At 35.0% G+C, this 6,845-nt stretch overlaps 1 pseudogene; it reads right to left on the bottom strand.

The window, feature by feature from the left end:
• Positions 1-2,438: 2,438 nt before the first annotated feature.
• On the bottom strand, positions 2,439-3,629 carry LOC131055855 (proline-rich receptor-like protein kinase PERK1; annotated as a pseudogene).
• Positions 3,630-6,845: the final 3,216 nt, after the last annotated feature.

Genomic DNA, 6,845 nt, shown 5'->3' with positions numbered 1-6,845 from the left:
TTTGTATAGGGCTTTCATGACCCTGAAGTTGCCTTTGTTCAATGATTTGGTGTTACTTTGAGGCTTTGATACTATGCTCTGTTTATTTGACAGTGATGTATCTTTATGACTGTGTATGTAATGATCCTTGGTGAACATTTTATGTCATGCCTCCATGATATCTAGTAGGATTGACTGTGTTCTACCACAAATGCTACAATAGTATAATGCATCCTCTTTAATATACACCATATACATTAAACTATGACTTCAATCTTGATATCGCAATGATTACCCTGTGCTCAATCCTTTATGTTGACTGTCAATCATCACTGTCATGAACTGTACCTTCTGCTTCTTAGAATTGTCTTTTTGGGGCTTTTTATGACTAAGGCTGCCTCTTTATGCCTTGAGAATGAACTACTCTTTACCTCTTTTGATGGTGAACTCTTGATACTTGGGTTCTTAAGCATTAATATTTCTGAGACAAATTCACCCTTGTATTTACTGTTATTGCTTATTAACTTTCAAGTCTACTCTTTAATCATGAAGAAATTCATTGTCACAACTTTTATATACTGCTCTATTTACTGTTAAGACCTTCCCTATTTTTCTCTCGAATCTATTATTTATTTCAAAGAGACTCAAAGGGACTGCAGCTTGATAGTTTTATTGTCTTTTCTTGTAAAAAATAAATGCATACATGTCATTTGATACCTATCTCTATTTTGTGAATCATCTATGCTTTGTTTATGTTGATTAAGATTAGCATTGGCCTTGAGATTCTTGATGCTGCTGCAACCTTTATTCACTGTCACCTTTGGTATTTAATCTCCAATCTACTCAAACAAAATAAATCAATTCTTCTCTTCATCTTTCATTATGATCTAGGGCTTCTCGTTGTTTACCACTATAATAAACTTCTTTATTGGGTTGTATCATAGGCACTCTATGTAGGCTGCTCACACAACCCTTGTCATTCACTTTTGACCTTATCATACTATCTTTATGACTTTATCACTGTATTTTTCTTTAATAGTGTCTGTGTGAGATCTACAACAAAACTCTCCGTGTCATATAACCTTTGTGAATGAGTATTCATGCTCGTTTAATATCCTTGGACTGACTTGATAGCCATATATGCCTTGAAGTTGATCCTTCTATCCTTTGCTTGAGATTTTTCAGACTTTGAGGGTTGCAAATTTCTCTTTATTTATTGACTTGATTCTTGTGGATGGTATGTTCCTTGTGCTGCTACTGCTTCGTGAAATCATGAGGAGACTTTTGCAACAACTCTGCTTCAACAACTGCAATTTTCCATAATACATGTAGCCTTCAAGTATATAACAAATCACATTACTGCTATGATTATCCTCCGTTATGTTTGGGACAAAATATTGGTCTGTATCCTTATCATTTCACTGTGAAGATGATCCATTCTTGATCACATCTCCTTTTGTCACAATATTGACTACATATTAATGCTCTGTTTAAAAATGCAACAACAATGAACATTGTTCAATTCTTGGTTCTTTTGATATAGGTGCTGCTCTCTTTGTTTCGGGTAGGGTTGTGTCATTGTGTGCTCAAAGGATGCTTTTTTTATAGTGATATATGTTCTTTGTGGACTAGAATGGGTTGTGCTATTGTTGTTCTTGAATAGGTTGACTCAGTGCTTGCCATGGGCTGTCCTTCCATCTTTAATGGTTGCCTTTGACTGTCATTTATCTGTGTATATCTCTGATTGGACTCTCTTTGTCTTGTAGAAGCTTCATATGACTGTCTTCTCCTTTATCTTGATGTGCTTGTATGTGGAGGCTTGGAAATAAAAAAATGGACTGTTATTTGCTCATGACTTTAAAAAATTATCAGCAAACCTTCCCTATTCCTATGACAGTCTAATACATGTAGTTGCAAGAAGTAGAAACAGAAGCTTACGTATAGCTAGTCCTATTACTAAGTGGGATTATGACTCAGGTAGTCATGATGTTGATTGGATGGCTTGCTTGATCAAGTTACTTATGCATTTAAGATTGATGCAAAATTTATGTAGGTAGAATTTCCCATAATCTTTGAAACGTTTGAGAATCGAGTGTGACATTCTAACAAGCAGACCATTTGGAGGAAGACAAATTCCAGTAAAAGCCTCCATTGTCCTCTCTTTTTTAAATCTAAAAGTGATAAGAGGCAAATACTTATATATTTATATCTGTAATCAATTCTGATTCATAACTCTGCAATAGAAACCAATGCCAAAACATAATAGGGGAAATTGAGTGCATCTATTTAGAAAGGAAAATATACAAGCTGAATTTAACCAAACACAATGCCAAAAAAGAGGTTCGATATAATTTTCTGTCACAATTTTCTGAGACTATCAAACATTCATGCTTGTGGTCTAGGAAATTTTAAACATTCAATTGCAATGCTCTACTTAAAATTTTACAGAATAAGCCAAACTAATGAAAAGCTTTAAAAAGATATTGGCTGGACTCATAGTCCGTGCTTCCATATGATCCATACACAGTACTATGCCCTAGCTTCACTCCCTCATTTAGATCATCAAGAGAAACATCACCTTCCAAGGCTCGAGCTATCTGGAGAACATGGCTACTTTCAGTCCAGGCACTCAAAACAATAGCATTGAAATACAAGCATATTGCACACACAATATAATTCAAAGCTTGACAAATATATCTCACTAGAAGTAGACAACATACCTGTGACCATACGAGGGTGTCTTCTTGCAAAATATTGAACAAAAGAGGCTGCACATGCAACCAGTTGCATCATCTTATTTGAATTTTAGTTCTGCAATTGGCGATCAACAAGTTCATCAACATTGCCATCTTCAAGTGCTCGAGTAAGGGTGGGTTGAGCCTGCACAATGATAAATCCTCGTATCAGTTTTAAACCATGGATATTTGATAAATTGGCATAAGATTTTTGTCAGTAATAGTATCACATTATACATTATAATCACAGCTATGGTACTAACCCAATCCATTAGACTTCCTTTAGTAAATGATGCAGGTGAATCTACTGCCCTAAGACCAGTAATCAACTCAAGGAGCATGCTACCAAAAGAAAAAAACATCTTATTTGTTTGTCAATTTACGACTTGAAGCATATTCAAGAGCCAAATACCTGCCCATACAATTGATAAGTCTCCTTGAGTTAGAAAGAAAAAAGGTAGCAAATAGATTCGGATGAAATGAAGGGTAGGAGAGAAAGTGGGAAGCACAATTGACTATGCAGTTGAAATATTTGTACCTAAAAGTTCCAATAAGTGTTGTAGAGACATTAGTAAAGCCATCAAAAGCAAGCTTTGCAAGTCCAAAATTTGCAATCTGAAGCCAAAAACTATCAAGATCAGTTGGATTGCATATTTAAGGTTATAAAATAGAGTTTGTTGCTCAGTAGCCTACCTTAGGTTCAAGGTTCAAATCTAGAAGAATATTGGATGATTTGATGCCACAATGAATAATCTTGGGATAACCTGGAAACCAGCATAAATTTAGAACCTTATGCCATATAGTAAGTCTACAAGAAGATAGACAATAAGAACAACATAACTAACAATCTTCATGTAGATAAACAAGTCCACGGGCTGCTCCTATTGCAATCTTCATCTTATGTTGCCAATCCATCATTGTCAGTTGTTTTTTCCCTGTGATTGGTAAGAAGAAAGGGGATTGTGGAGATGTGAGTAAAGCCATCAAAAGCAAGCTTTGCCAATCCAAAATCTGCAACCTGAAGCCAAAAACTATCAAGACTAATTGGATTGTATATTTAAGGTTATAAAATAGAGTTTGTTGCTCAGTAGCCTACCTTAGCTTCAAAGTTCAAATCTAGAAGAATATTGGATGATTTGATCCCATGATGAATAATCTTGGGATAGCCTGGAAACCAGCACAAATTTAGAACCTTATGCCATATAGTAAGTCTACAAGAAGATAAAACAATAAGAACAACATAACTAAAAGTCAATATTAACAAGGATGGTCCAGGTCAGCAAATCAAGATAGTTTTGATGAGAGGTTTGTAATGGAGTGGTGACATGGTGACAGCCCTAGTAAAGCCAAATAAATGGAGTCTTAAAGATGACAATGACAAACATAAAATCTCTTCTATATGTTAGTAATAAATTATAGAAGGATATTATGAAATCCTTTTAAGACAATTAAGATGGCAGTGAAGTACAAGGCATTAAGGAAAACTTAAGGAATTCATCATATGCATAGACATTAACATGGGGGTTGATAAGTAAAGAGAACACTACATGACAGAGGTTACTACTGATGACAGATAAATGGTAGTTTTTGAAGGAATTTAAAAGGCAAGCACTAGCTCAATATTTTGAGCAGACAAGCTTGATATTATGGCTTTCCTCTGCTATCTCAAATTGTGTCTAGTCAAAATTAGGCAGATCTGGTATATTCTTATGTCTATAGCATTGGATATGGTTGCTGCTTTGACCACTCATCTGGCATAACAGTAAAATACCCTCTTTGGATGAAAGCCTCAACAAAATAAAATAGATTTAAAGGTTTTTTTTTTCAATTAGATGATGTTTGTGAGGAACTAGAGTTTACAGAGAATTAACAAATCTGGTTTATTCAAAATTTATTGTGAACACATGGAATGTTGCAATTGAAATTTGAGGAGGTTCAGCTGGACAATGGGACTATTCCCCATGTGAACTGTTCTCTTCCTATACCTTAAAATGTCTAGAAAAACAAGATACTAAAATAAATGTAGAATACCCAAAACAGAGTGATAGTCATGTTTTGCAAGATGCCATTGCTAACAAAGAAGTTGAAGTCTGTAAAGTTAGTGTATAGAGAGAATTTTCGAGTAGAGAAGGCAAAAGGCCATCAGTTACAATTTTTAGCAAATGTGGTTCTAGTTAACAACCGAAGCCATGCTAATTGCTAGGACATTAAGGACATGGATTATATCTTCCCTAGGGCCTAATGCTGGTGCAAAGCACATTGTAGAGTTAGTAGAAGCCTCAAGCATACATACTGGTAGTTTAAAGAACCATGACAATGCAAAAATATTTAGATAATTTTTAATGGCAATGCAACAAGATTTAAATTGTATCAGATAAACAATTTAATCATAAACTGAGAATAGAGCATGACTTAGATAAGTGTAAAATTGATAGAATTATTGCCAGCTGTAAAGAAGAAAAGGGAAAAGGTGGGAAATTTAGATAACATGGAAAATATTACGTACAATAAACTGTTAAGTCTTGTGGTGTAGGCGTACAATGCACTGTTGATTATTGTAGTGTGAATGAGTTCTAGGTAAATAACTGCAGCATAGTAGCCTGATTTGTATGTGTTTGAAGACTTGTACGTGAGCTCTGCAATCATTGAAAGAGTAAATTTCTTAGCAATATCCATTATTTAATGGAATCGAGTCGTGGTGCACTAGCAATGGGAATACTTTTGGAGCATCTCAAGATTATTATGCAAAACAACAATCAGGTTAGACAATAACAATAACTAGTAAAATAAATTTATTCTAATTCTTGTAATTTTATTCATTTTTAAATGAATAAATAATTGTCATATGAACTTAATTCTATGCCAAAAACTAGACCAGAATCAATTGCAACTATATATATTTTTTCAAAACTAAGTGTAGATTAAATCAATTAAGTTTATGAAAAAAAATTGCCCAGTAAATGGAGGTACGTACATTGCAAACCAGAATCAACTGCAACTATATATGATTTTTCAAAACTGTGTAGATTGAATCAACTTTATGCAAATGCATTGCACAGTAAATGGAGCTACCTAAATTGCAATTGCGGTGACTATAACTGGAGTTGTAGTGATATTGCAAAGTGGTCTGTCCAGTATGTATCTAGTACAGTGAGGTTTACAAGAGCAATATCGATATTACGTATCCAAAAATGATCCAACAAACTGCCTGCGTGTGTTGTTGGCTTGTCAATAACCAATGAAAGTTTGTGATGTTGCATAAATTCAAGGAGCATTGTTTGTGTCTTTGTGGAATGTAGCATGTTAATGTTGAAGTCTCTAGCAATAATTAGTTTGGAATTGGGTGGCAGTGTGTTTGATGATGATCTGTACTAGGTTGAATAGATCAGCAATGGGTGCAGTTGGTGTTAAATACAGATTTGCGATGAGTAGAGGAATACCAAGGTGCAAAAGGTCAACTGTTATTGATTCTAGATGCTTTGTTGCAAAAGTTTCAGTTTTTTCAATGTGGTTGTTTTCGTGCAACATGTTAGTTGGCCGTGAATAGCTAGCGAAGGATAGCATCTGAATTTTGCATTGAGCAGTTTAAGATGTTCAAGAGTCCTATCTTTTGTTTCTTGGAAGCAAAGCACAGTCGCTGCAAGCAGATCATAGTCATGGGCTATTTCTTGTGCGTGCAATTCAAAGCTACGTGTATTCAAAGAGCATATAATGATCTAGTTTGACGGTACTGAAGAAAGGTTGTATTGGAGTTTCCACTGTGCTGAAGTTCGAAGACGTTGCATTTCGTTGTCCACTTTTTGACATACTTTGAAATTTGAGTGTTGCAATTGGTGCATTAGGTACAATGATTCGATGTTTCTTACACGTGACAAAGCAGTGTAGACAAGACCATGTTGATAGACTTTAGAAGGGTCAAAAGCAAGTGCGCCCATTGTCAAGCCCTGTGCTCTGTGGATTGTTTGTGCACATGCTAATTGGAAAGGGAATTGTGTTTGAGTGACTATTTTTGTACCTGTTTTGACTCTTCTAGCAATTCTCATTATTGGTGTCCAGGAAGGCAAAATACAACTTTTGTATAGACTTTGCATTCTTTGGCGACGAAATTTCGCAATTGTAGGGTCATTGAAT

The sequence above is a fragment of the Cryptomeria japonica genome, chromosome 7 (assembly GCF_030272615.1).
Source record: "Cryptomeria japonica chromosome 7, Sugi_1.0, whole genome shotgun sequence".
NCBI lineage: Eukaryota > Viridiplantae > Streptophyta > Pinopsida > Cupressales > Cupressaceae > Cryptomeria > Cryptomeria japonica.
The sequence above is the reverse complement of the archived record's forward strand: the minus strand, read 5'-3'. Positions and strand labels throughout refer to the sequence as shown.